At 38.8% G+C, this 12960-nt stretch overlaps 1 pseudogene; it reads right to left on the bottom strand.

Moving 5' to 3' along the window:
• Positions 1-8557: 8557 nt before the first annotated feature.
• On the bottom strand, positions 8558-12455 carry LOC124095064 (NADH dehydrogenase [ubiquinone] 1 beta subcomplex subunit 3-like; annotated as a pseudogene).
• Between the last annotated feature and the right edge of the window lie 505 nt (positions 12456-12960).

The raw sequence follows: 12960 nt of genomic DNA, 5'->3' as shown, positions 1-12960 counted from the left end.
AGCACAGATCTTCACAGCGGGTTGCAAGAGCCAGTTGCATGCCATCCACACCGTGGTGGCCCGCTACAGCCACCAGCAAGTCTGAAGCAAGGGCCAATTATGATGCGTACCATGGCCTTTCTCCTCTCCCCTTTGACCCCTCTCCCTTTTTGTCCCTCCATCTCTCCCAGACCAGAGCGGCCTCCTCCGAACTAAATCTGCCACTCCCGGTCCTGTTTTCTCAGCCCATCACTTTGGGATCCTGCTGACTATACCGTCTGTTTAGTCCCAGCAAACCTGCAGCTGGGGTCGTCCCAAAAGAGACAGTAGGGGAAATCCCCCCCAAGGGAGTACCCCAAATAGACCTGAGATGGAGCTACTTGGGATTCCAAAGAAAAAAAGCACTATATGACGGGGCAATGGGTTCCAAGCCTGTATTAAGGGAAACTTGCAGAGTGTTGCGGCTATCCTCCAGACAAGCTGAGAGAAAAGGAACCTTCCAGATAGGAATGTCTGCAGGGAGTGTCTGGGATATGGACTTTATATAGAAGTTAAGGAATATCTGCTCAGGGCCCCGGGCTGGGTTTTTGTTGTTGTTATTTTTATTTTTTCAGTGTTTGGGGCAACAACCTAAATCAGTGCCTGGGAATGTTCAAGTCCTGGCTTGAGCTCAAGCCTGTTGGGAAACACCTGTAGCTGGCCTGTCACAGTGGTCAAGACACTCTGATTTTCAGTCAGGGAACAGAGTGGGAGCAACTTGGGGACCCTTAAATTCCTTTAGAACTCAAGCACAAACTCTACTTTCTTGCCACAATTTTATTCATAGCAGATTTTTGTTGTTGGGTCCGTTAGCTACAAAAGATATCCAGAAACTCCTTTTCAAAAGTGGCCTTTAAAAAGTGCACTAAATAGTATTTTTCTTCAAGTATATCCAATTTGTCAACATGAGGTATACAGTTACAGAGCAAATATAGCTGTGCTTTATAGGACCAAATGGAAGCCCCTGTTTAGAAATAAAGTATAAACAATTCATACTAGGAAATTTATTCTTATCAATCTGTCCAGTCAGTGTTTATTAGACACCTAATATATAGAACACTGTGAGTGATATTAGAAATGTCAAGATGAATCCAATAAAACCTCTGTGGCAGTTGGGGGTTGACATACACAGACTGGTTTATACATAGCAAAATCACTAAATGGTGTCTTAAGTCTCTTTTGATTGTAAGTGCCATAATTCTACCCAACTCGACTTAATTTTTAAGTACATTATTGCTTCATGCAACTGAATACTGTATATGCTGGGGGTGGTATTTTCAGGTACAGCTTGATCCAGGAGATTAAATTGTCATCAGAAACCAGTCTGCATCTCTCCACTCTGGTTTCCTGTGTTGGCTTCATTCTCAGCCTGTCTCTGCATGATAGCTTCCTGTAGTTCAGATTTCTATTAGCCTTACTATAATCTCAGAAGAAAAAAAATTAATCTTATTCTACTAGAAAATGTCCCAGAATTTGCTTGCCCTAAACTAGATCATCTTAAATTATGAAGCTATCCCACCAACTGGTTGCCATTTGGGGGAATGGTATATGCAGATTTTTTTAGATTAATCCATGGAACCTAGGGAAAGAAATTCTTGGTTCTGTTCAAATGCAATGATTTGAGCATGGAAGAAGGGTAATTTCCCAAGGAAAAATCAAGATATTGCTACCAAATGAAGAAAGATGTGTAATAGGAAAAAAACAACAGTTGCTTCTGACAAATTTCCTAAGAGAAAAGCCATTAATGTACAGTAGGCATCCATAAAGGAGAAGAAATCAAAGTGTTACAATAAGTGCTCTGCCTTGCACAGATTGAAAAAGTACAAAGAGAGGAGAGAACCTGAAGAGGAAGTCCACTCGGTTTGAGTTCAGTTTTTTTGGCTCTTGTGTTTTCTGATTAACTACAGCGTGCTTGCCAACAAGAATCCCCACTTCCAGTATCCACGTACCTCGGGATATAGACTTTCTTTACATCAGTCTAAACACTTATTAACCACTCATTCAATAAATAGGTATTGAGTGATTACTCTGAGCTGGGTTGTCATCAATAGTCTAGAGATAAAATGATGAAAACAAAGCACCCAAAACATCCTTGCCCTCGTGTACAGATGATATTTAAATCCATGAGTCTAGTCTATGGATACAATAAATGGAAAAGTAAAATAAAATATAAAGGATGTCTGATGATAAGTGTTTGAGGGGAAATAAGGTAGGGAAGGGAGAAAGACATGACTAAGATAAAAAGCAATCCTACTGCTGAGATTTGAAAAATGGTCTAAAGAAAGTGAGGATGTGAACCATGTAGATGTTTAAGGGAGTAGCATTCACTCTAGGCACAGTGAACAGGCACTGCAGAGGTGCTTAGACTCTTAGGAAGACCAATGTGGCATGAGATGAATGAAGAGTAGATGAGGTCAGAAGGTAACAAAGAACAGAATGTGTCAGTTCTTGAAGTTAGTAAGCACTTTGGTTTTACACTGAGTGGACTGGAAGCAACTTAGTATTTGAACAGAGGGGGTCAAAATATGATTTCCATTTAAAAATAAGCACTCTGAAATAGACTACAGAAGGATAAGACAGAAACAGGAAGAGTACTTAAGAGACTTCTACAATAATCTAAGTTAGAGATAATATGGTAGCTAGAACATATTGATTATATTTTAAATGCAAACCCAATAAGATTGCTCAAAGATTGGATTTGGAAAGCTCTAAAAGAAAGTAGTCAAGGATAACGCTAAGAATTTTGCCTTGAGGAAATGAAAGGATGAAGTTACCATCAATTCTATGAAGAAAATTATAGAAGGAGATTGTGAGGAAGGTGGGAGTTCCATTTTGGATATTTTAAGTCTGAAATGTCTCTTAAACATCTAAGGGAACAGGGAGAGAAGAAACCTGGTATACCATTTCAGGGGAGAGGTCTAAGGTGGCGATGACAATTTGGAAATGCTGTTGTATAGATGATATTTAAATCCATGAGTCTAAGTGCATTCACCAAGAGAGAGGATGTCAGTAGAATAGAGAATGTGTACAAAGACTCAGCCTGGGAATATCATGCATTCAGTCATCAAGGAAATAAGAAGAAAACAGCAAAGAACTCTGAGAAGCAAACACCAGTAATGCAGAAGGAAACTAGAAGTGTCTGTCTTCCTGGAAGCCAAATGAAGGAAGTGTTTGAGGAGGAAAAAGTTTTAAAATATTGCAAATGTTTGAAAAATATTCTAGTACTACAAAAATCCAAGTGAGATAAAGACTGATAATTGACAATTATGTCAATTTGTAGGTCATTAGCAGTTTCAGGGTAGCCATGGGAACAAAATAGGACTCAGGACAAAAAACATCAACAATTATTTTGTAGAGTTTTGCTTTTACATCAAGTACTTAGAAAGGTGATCTGCTGGTTCACTACCCCCCAAAATCTCTGTAATTTATTTTCTAATATTAATGTATAATGGAAGCCTGACTATGTTTGAATCATCCTCTGCATAATGTTTTTCAGAACAGATAAAAATTACAGCATGACCATAATTGAGACAAGGTGTTTGCCACCAACCTCAAATAAATGTTTACATGCAATGAATCAGAAGCTCCCTGCAACATTTTTTAAAATTTATTTCTTTATTCTAATTTGTTATACATGACAGCAGAATGTATTTCAATCATAGTACACATATAGAGCACAAGTTTTCATTTCTCTGGTTGTACACAAAGTAGCATCACACCATTCATATCTTCATACATGTACTTAGGGTAATGATGTCTATCTCATCCCACTATCTTTCCTACCCCCAAGCCCCCTCTCTTTCCCCCCTCCCCTTTGCACTATCTAAAGTTCCTCCATTCCCACGCTCTCCCTCACCCCCATTAAATTAAACATTCACTTATTTATTTATTTAATTTTATTTTCAATAATATTTTAAGAGTTCCAGTTCCAGGAGTGGTGTAGCCTCTTCATGATAGTAATTAAAAGTTCTGGGGAAAACTATAAAGTGTGGGTCCTGGAAGAAACTGGGAAAGAATCAAAAACAGACAGAATCTGGAGGGATTTTTCCACAGAGAGTGAGGTACATATTTATTCAACTTGCTATTGAGGTACAGCTGTCACATTGACCTGAGATGTAAAGAAGAGGGTCTGAAACTGTGGAAGTAACTGGAAATTGAAGGGGAAATCCCAAATCTGTACATAAAGCCCTCCCACACCCCCAGTTCTTGGCTCATCCTGAAACTATATACCTCTGGTGGAGACTCCAGGAATAATAGGAAGAAAACAACAGCTAGAAAGCTCAAAGACTGACCAGATACATTAGTTCCCACTCAGTGCCCAAGAAACAGAGTTTGGAATTTGTATACCAGCAAATTAGAAGGACCAGGAAAACACCTCAGGCTTTCCATTGAAACTCTAAAAGGACAATACCTTCTGTCCCAGAATTAAGAAATTCTCACTAGTTTTAAGGGCAAAATGTGCCCTAAACATATGATAAAACTAAGCCTCCAATAACTCAAGTTGGTCTGCCAACAATTTGAATGTTAAGTAAAACAAAACTAAACACTCTTAAGAAGAATATAATGGACTTCAAAATCTCTACAACATATTCATAATGAGTTGGCATAGGGACCTCATCTCCATGTCCCAATTGTCCCTGGCTCTCTGTGCAGGGAAGTACATGGAGCCCCTTGGAAGTGTGGCCTTTTAGGGGGAAAAAATGCTAGCAAAACTTTACCCTAAAAGAAAGAAAGAAACACAGGCCACTTTAGGATCACAGAGTCAAGCCATAAGACCAAACCCCAGGACTCTGTGAATACTTACATCCAAGCCAGAAAGTAAAGGTACAGTAACCTGAGCCAGGAAGAGGAAAAAATATCTATAAATTAGATGGAAGATGGTGTCACCGAGGCATAGGTAACACAGAAAGAAGAGGAAAGATTGATAAGAAATGAGGCTGAGAGGCAGGCTGACTATGACAGGTCTGTTCTCTATATCAAGCAAGTTCAATTTCCCTGAGAATGGTGGGGCGCCAACAAAAAATTTGAAGCAGAAGAGCTGTATCATCAAAATTTTAGTGTGGAAATATCCTCCAAACTTCTGTGATGAGTCAGTCTGGAGAAAGTTATGTTCAAAATATCCACAGAATGTCCAGATTGTGCCAGAAATTGAGTTTATTGGCCCAGAGTTTAGCAGAAAGTTTTAGGCTGAGTCATGCTTATTGAAACCCTGGAATTGAGGTACTCAAGGAGAAGGAGCAATCCAGGAAATAAAAAGATGTAAGGCAGAAACCTGAGGCTCACCAGGATTCAGGTCCATCTGGTTAATGTCCTTACAGAACTAGCAATAACCTATTTGATAGTACAGATGAAGCCTCTCTGAAATCCGTCTAATACAATGACTCTTCCAACAAAGTTTGCTTACTTGATTTCTACTTCCCTCTCTCTCTATTACACAGGTTCTTCTAGAACAGTGGTTCTCAATCAGGAAACATTTGGAAATGTCTGGAAACATTTTTTTTTTTTTGGTTACCATGACTGGAGGCATCTAGTCATCTACTAGTAGGTAGAGGACAGGGCCACTGATCACCATACTACTATGCACAGATAGCTCACTACAACAAAGAATTATCCAGTCTCAAATACAGAAAATATTGAAGTTAAGAAACTGTTATAGAAGCACATTGGATATTCTGTGAACCTACTGGCCTATGGATACTGATAACTTCTATACTTTCTTCTCAAGAATTATTGTGAGGGGATCCCTGTCTCAGTACGTACCATCAAAGAACTCTGAATTCTAGTGTTATCATCACATAAGCAAATAAATCTAATATCCAAAAATACCAGGTCACAAAGATTTGTGGTCATACAGAAACTATAGCTTTTACTTCTAACTATAATTGTAGGGAAACTAACCAGACAAATTCAGTCCAGTACAGGAGTGCTTATGCCAATTCTGGCAGGACATCTGCTTAAAAGGAAAGAGCAGGTGTTTGAGAATCCTCAACATGCATCATGGAATTCGGTGTAGGAGTTCTAGAATGCCACGAACACAAACAATCAAAATTATATAAGAGGCAGATGGGTACTACCAGAAGAAGCTTACCATTTCTTGAGCAGAATGGCCTCTCAGATCTTGGAAGAAATGACCAATTAATCCTATTATTGATGCTGATTTTATTTCTGTCAGTGATATAAGTAAGCAAGGATCATGTAGTCAAAGTCTTAACAAGGAGCTGAGAGCACCACTCTCTGACCACAGCACTCAAAAGAAAGGGGAAGTACATGGTATTCGTCTGAAGCTAAGCCCCAGTATGCCTTTGCCTCGCAGAAGTGAACTTCCAACTGTCTTAAATCCCTGCTCTAACTCAACCCAGAGCTAGGCTATGGGACTCAACTGGAACAAAGGACCTGAGTCAAATTTCATTGATCTTGGGGATTATTATAGCAATGGACATGTTTGTCCAAGTGGTGAGATGCTGAGCCAAAACTCTGCTTGGATGGAGTATTGAGAGAGAGAGAACACAAGTGAGTGCTTACTTGGGAGAGTCAAATTACTTTACTAGACAAATGGTAGTTCAACCAGCAGCATGACTTGGAAACTTAAGAAATTTATAATCTCATGTCCCAATCCTGACCTAGTGATTTCGAATCTGCGTTTTAATAAGTAAGATCTCCAAGGAAAGTCTGAGAAACACAGTTTTTGTCCTTGGTTGAGGGAAGAGGGTGACATACCACCATACGGTGGCTAGTATCTACCAGATTGCCTTCTCTCAGGTTCTTATCTGAATGCTGTGGCACCCCTGGAAGAACTATGTCATTGAAACTCTGTTAACTGGTTGAGGAAAGGAGAGGCTTTGGTACATAAAGAGATCATTAGGCAAATTGAGGGAAAGATATGCCCTTCCCTTTTGCCAAATACAACCATGGCAATTTTTAGCTAATATTCAAAGACCTGTTCAGGCTCCTTGAACATCTGCTTCCCTCCTTTTGAGCAAATGGCCTCCCAGAGTTGACCTAAGCAATCAGATAGGAATACCTCTGTTCTCTTCTACCAAACATCAAAATGTATTTGATTTTCTCCCTATATTAGCAAGCTTTCAATTGCTATAACAAATACCTATGACAAATCAACTTATAAGGAAGGAAGGTTTACTTTTGGATCATGATTTAAAAGGTTTCATTCTGAGGTTTGTTGCCCCTGTTGCTTTTGGGTCTGTAACAAGGAAGTACTTCATAAGGGGAGCATGTGGAAGAACTTGCTTCTCTCCTCTTGATAGACAAAAAGCAAAGACAAAGTTGTGCTGTAATTGTGTTACAATGAGTCAAAAATGCATTCAGCTGTCATATATACCTAATTATAATTAATTTTTTTAATGAAAAAAAAAAAACAGAAAGAGATCAAGAAACCAGCATCCCATAATCCCCTTTGAGGACAAATACACAGTAACCTTAGTCCTCTCTTGGCGCCACATCTTAAATATCCCACCACCTTCAAGTAGCACCAAGCCAAGGACCAAGCCTTGGGGGACATCCAAGATCCAAACTATAGCACACCCAGATATCTCTCATCAGAGGAAAAGGACCATTCTTCCTATATGGGGCTAACTCCTGCAGGGCTACTTTAGAATCAGACATCTGCTACCTTCTTAGAGACCACACTGCATCAATTACTCTCTTCATTGGCTCCATCCTGTTGCTATTTAAATATGCTTAATTCTCTTCCGATTTTACTTTTACAAAAAGGGGTTTGTAAAGCCATTATATTTTCCAGTTATTACCCAGTGAACTTTCTTATCCAGCAATATGGACTTCAAAACAATTTATTATAATATCACAAGCCAACAAAAATAATTGTGTGCCCACTACACAAATTGCCTAACATTGTCCATGTTTGTTTCCAAAATTAAACATAATTTCAATCAAAATTCCCTGCTTTCTCTGTTCTGCTAAGACATAACCACTATCCTTAAGTTGTTGCACAAACTACTCATGAATATTTTACGTTTGTTTTATAAGAGTGTGAATCCTTATGCAACTTAGAGTATTGTTTTACAAGCTCTTAAGCTTTAATTATAAGGTAAAATGTCATACGGCTTAATCTGTAACTGGCTTTCACACAGACATTGTTTTTGAGACATTATCATGTTGATGTTTTCTCCATATTTCTGTGATGCTAACTGGCATAAATGTTATTGCCTTTTTAAAACCACATGACATTCTAACTATTGTTTTATGCTGCCAGAGTTTGTAAGATTCTCCTACATATTTACCCATGCTCTGCTCATGATTTTCCTTTCATATTGGCCTTGCATTTATAATCACAGTCCTTCTGCCTGTTCTGTGCTGTTTAGAATCTTCTTTAATGAGAGTGTGATGTGGGAAAACTTGCTCATTTTTGTCTGGAAATATCTACCTGGTAATTGGCTCTCATTCTTGAAAGACATATTTGCTGGGTATATAATTCCTGGTTTGCAAGTTTTTTCTCAGCATATTTTTCTTGCTTTATTAAACCTTACTAGTATTCTTTAAGGGACAAACACATAGACAAGTACGATATAAGAGAATTAAGGAGTCACTAAGATATTTCCAGATACTATCTTCAGTGATGATTGTTATCTTTTTTCTGGGACTCCAGATAATATTTGGCCCCTATGGCTACCACAAAAGCAGCAAATCCCCATTTAAATCCTTTTAATAATACACCAACAAAGGAAACATTGTGTGCAAAGCCACCCACGTATCTCCAAGCTTCATTGCGGCCCCATGGATCCCTGAGGCCTTTTGCAGCCAGCTTCTCCTGGACAGTTTGTAATGGTGTCCCTTCTATCTTCCATTACCTATAATCTGGAAGTTCTAGTTTTCCCTGACCATGTTCATGTCCATGTCCATGTTCAGGGGCCATGTCTTTATTTAGATGATTCTTTTAAAATGTTGTATTAATGATTTTGAATACGTATGATCACATGGACTTTTCTTACAGCAATTTGACCTCTCAGGACACTCAACCATAGTTTTATGGTTTCCATTATTTTTGTTGAGAAGTCTATCAGTCAGCAATTGTTATTCCTTTGAATTTTATCCCTTTTCTTCAATCTAGCTCTTTTTCAGGTTTTTGCCTTTGGCGTACCTCTGCAACATGCAAGATTTTTCTTAATTGCCTTGATTTTTTTTGGAATTCACAAACCTGAGGAATAGATCCTCTTATCTTTTCTGGAAAATTCTCAATTATTACTTCTGCTCTATTCTCTCTTCTCTTACAACTTTGATTAAAAGTATACTACAGCTTCTCTCTTCATGTCTCAACTTACTATATTTTTATTGCTAAAGCAATAAATGTGCTATATTCTACATAGTTTTTCATATCTACTTGTGCTTTTTATGACAATTATGTTTTGTAGTCTAAAATCCTTTTGTTAATATAATCAGTCCTTTTCTGTAATTTCTATGTGTATTGTAACATTTTCTATTTCTTAAAAGAATATTAAACATATGTATTTTGTGTTGGGTGTTTAATAATTCTATCAGATATATTTTCAGGTCAAATATTTATGTTTCTTCTGGTTCTTTCTCTTTATGCTTCAATTCTTTATGTGTGTGTGTTATTTTTATTGTGGCTATATTCTAAAACTTTGTGAGAATTATTTAAGACCTGGTTTGAAAGCAAGTTCCATAGGGAGGATTGAATTTGTTTCAGCTATATTCCTTGGCAATCTATCAACAAGATCACTTTAAACTAAAATTTTAGCTAAATACTTTAACCTCTTTGAGAGGCTTTATTTTGGACTACAAACCTATATGAAGACTTGTTTCTGGTTATAAATTTTAAGACTTTTTTTCTTTCTTTTATTCCCTTCCCCTACTGAACTCTTAAGCTTGAGATGGGCAATTTTTGCAACTGCCTGGTAAGGTGCTGATGATGAGAATAAGTTGTTTGTTTCTTGGTCATACTTAAATGGAATGTACGGCCATTTGGGATATAACATTCTGTGAGGCATGAGAAGGTTGAAGGGGAGGGGATTCCTACTAGACTCATCTTTTTGGACTGGCCCTACACTGTGTACCCTGCAGCCACTCAAGGTCATCCAATTTGGCAAACAAGAGAAAGTTAGTAGTGAATTCTGTTTACTAATTCTAGGTACCTAAAAGCTAAAAGCAAATTTTCTCCTTGCTCCTGCGTTCTGGATTTTACTAGTTTTTGACCTCTAGCTAGTCCCAGCCAATATGCCAGTCAATGATACATTTCCTAACAAGTTTTATAGCCATATTAGCAGGAGGAATTGCCAGAATCCTTAAGACTGTTCTGCTGAAATTGAAACTCTCACACTTTCTTTATACAAGAATAGTATTTCTAAGGTTCACTTCAATCAAGTCCCTCTCCTATTTAAAACCTTATGTGGACTCCACATTGCCCTGTGCAAAAACCCCACAGCTTTAGCATGGCTTACAAGCCCCCTCCATCTTGCTCCTGATCTCTCCAGGCTCATTTCTTATCAGTCATCTCCCATGCACCTTCGTTTTGCTGAAGCTAAATTTAAGTCATCAGAAAAACCCATGCTCTCTTCCCTGGTAGGTTTCATTATGCTTTTATCACTCCTTCCTTCCAACCTTCTTTCCTTTTTACTCCTGGACTGTACCTTTTCTTCCCTAACTCCTGGAATTCATATTCAGATTTCAGTTTAAATGTTACTTTTCCTGGATGTCTGGATTAGGGGGTCCTTCCTCTGTGTTTTATCTTTGTAGTGAAGCTGCACATTTGCAGGTCTGTGTTCTTTGAGATTCAGGAATATGCCTTGCATCCCTATGCTAGAAATTGTGAGCAGAGTGCCTGATACCCAGTAGGGCTACAATGCTGATACTTTAAAAAATATGTATTTTTTTTAGGTGTAGATGGACACAACACAATACCTTTATTTTTATGTGGTGCTGAGGATCGAACCCAGGTCCCGCCCATGCTAGGCGAGCACTCTACCGCCAAGCCACAATCCCAGCCCCTAATGCTGATACTTTTTAATAAACTGTTGTCAGAAGAGCATCATCATCATGGTGAATGTCAGGAGACAGGGGTATTAAGAGCAGAAATGATCATGAACACTGCCGGCTATAGATGTGGTCATCAGAAGCAGAAGCTGGGTGCCAGGTGGACACAGTTGTCTAAGGACCTCACTGGTACAGTTCAGCAGATGCAGCAGGTCCTGTAGGCATGGACAGATCCAACCAAGGGAGGCTGGGGTAGAAGTGGAAGTAAATGGCAGATAGATGTGTCTGGATTGCTAAATATGCTCATTTGTGAACAACTGTGAACCACCCCATGGAGCCTCCCAGAAATCCTGAGTGACCTTTCACAGAGCATTAGAGGTCTGGTTAGAAAAGGAAAGCCAAAAGTGTGCAAAGGGGTTTGTTGCTTCATTTGTATCTGTAGATGGGTGAGATCCAGAAAAAATCAGTTTGTACCCAGATGGCAATGACATCATCAACATGTCCCCCAACCAGTTTGCCACTTGTGGAAGAAGGGGAAAGTTAACAAAATACTAACTCCACAGGATAAGAAGTGCCCCATACTGAACAACCTGACTCCTCGTGATGGTAAAAAAAAGCACTTAACACTATTGCTACTTCTCCCACTGCCCCTGCCCACAAGGAACCCCAAAATATAACAAAATGCATGGGATAGGTGGAGCTACTGGCTTGCCAACACTTTTAGCTACATCATGTATATTTATTTATCTTTCCATAGAATTATTTTACCTTTTAGTCTTCTATAGGGCCATGTTTCCTTCCCAGCTGGAGAAGTTAGAGGGCTACAAGTCTGGATCTGAGAAGTGGAATGGTGAAAGCAAAACCTGGGAATCTTGAGGGCAAACCAGAACTTGTGTGTGAAATAAGGAGTCCCAATTCTTCCTGAGGGAAAACTAGATTCCTCCTGGGCTCAAGCTCCATTGAGTTTTTATCGTGCTCTAGACTCAACGGCCCCTGATAAAGCTATCACAATCGGTTCAAGCAGATTAGTTAATGAGTGAACCCAGCCAGCTTCCTGACGGGGAGATGTTCTGTATCCTGTCTAAAAGGGACAGCATTTCTTAGCTCTAGCTTCCTAAGTTTTAAGTTCTTGAATTCTAAGCCCCATTTTATAACATTTGTGGTTGTCCAAGAAATGTCAATAATCTAGATTTTTAAATATTGGTTCAAAACTCATATTTAACTCTTTGAAGACAGATGGAGCAATCTGAATTCGTTAGATTCTGGTTGACAAATCAAGACTTGAATACCCTGAGCCAACTCAGTCAGGACCCCAACTCCAATAGCCTTCGGAGAGGAACTCTTTCATTATGAAACCTCTTCTTTCCTCTCACAATCCCCTGAGTCAGTTTGTAATGTCATAAACCTGGACTGTCTCTTAAAAGAAGTAAATTAGAGTTTTTTCCACCTAGGTCCAGTGGATCACAGCATACCCCTGGCCATAGAATCTTTAAGGGGGGGGGGGGTAGAGAAACAGGAGAGCAACAGAAAAAAAAATTAAAAATGAATAAAAGAAGCAGCTTTTTCTGAGAATAGAGTCACAATATCCTAATGGGCCTGTACGTATTCCAGGAAAGGACAATACAGAGACAAGATAAAGCTATCTGTATAATCCTAATGCTGCATTCATCCCAACCAGGTACATGCCCTTGAACTAGAGGTCCTGCGCATGGCGTCTGTTTACAAATTAGGCAATTGGAGGTGTCTAAAAGTATTCATCTCTTTTACTACTTCCTTCAGTATGTATAATATTAGCAAAATGTCCCAATGGCTGGTAAATCATCTTTAATTCCTTTGGAACTCATCATAGTAATGTTAACCATGATGGATTCTTGTGGTATTTAAAGAACTAGATTGTCAATTAGCTTTTATGAGATACATCACAGTCATCAGCCTCGTATCAGACCTCCTTTTCCAAAGAAGCCAGTTATTAAAATGTAC

The sequence above is a fragment of the Marmota monax genome, unplaced genomic scaffold, assembly GCF_021218885.2.
Source record: "Marmota monax isolate L192 unplaced genomic scaffold, Marmota_monax_Labrador192_F-V1.1 WCK01_AAM20220418_F8-fsc00101, whole genome shotgun sequence".
In the NCBI taxonomy this organism is placed as follows: Eukaryota; Metazoa; Chordata; class Mammalia; order Rodentia; family Sciuridae; genus Marmota; species Marmota monax.
The sequence above is the reverse complement of the archived record's forward strand: the minus strand, read 5'-3'. Positions and strand labels throughout refer to the sequence as shown.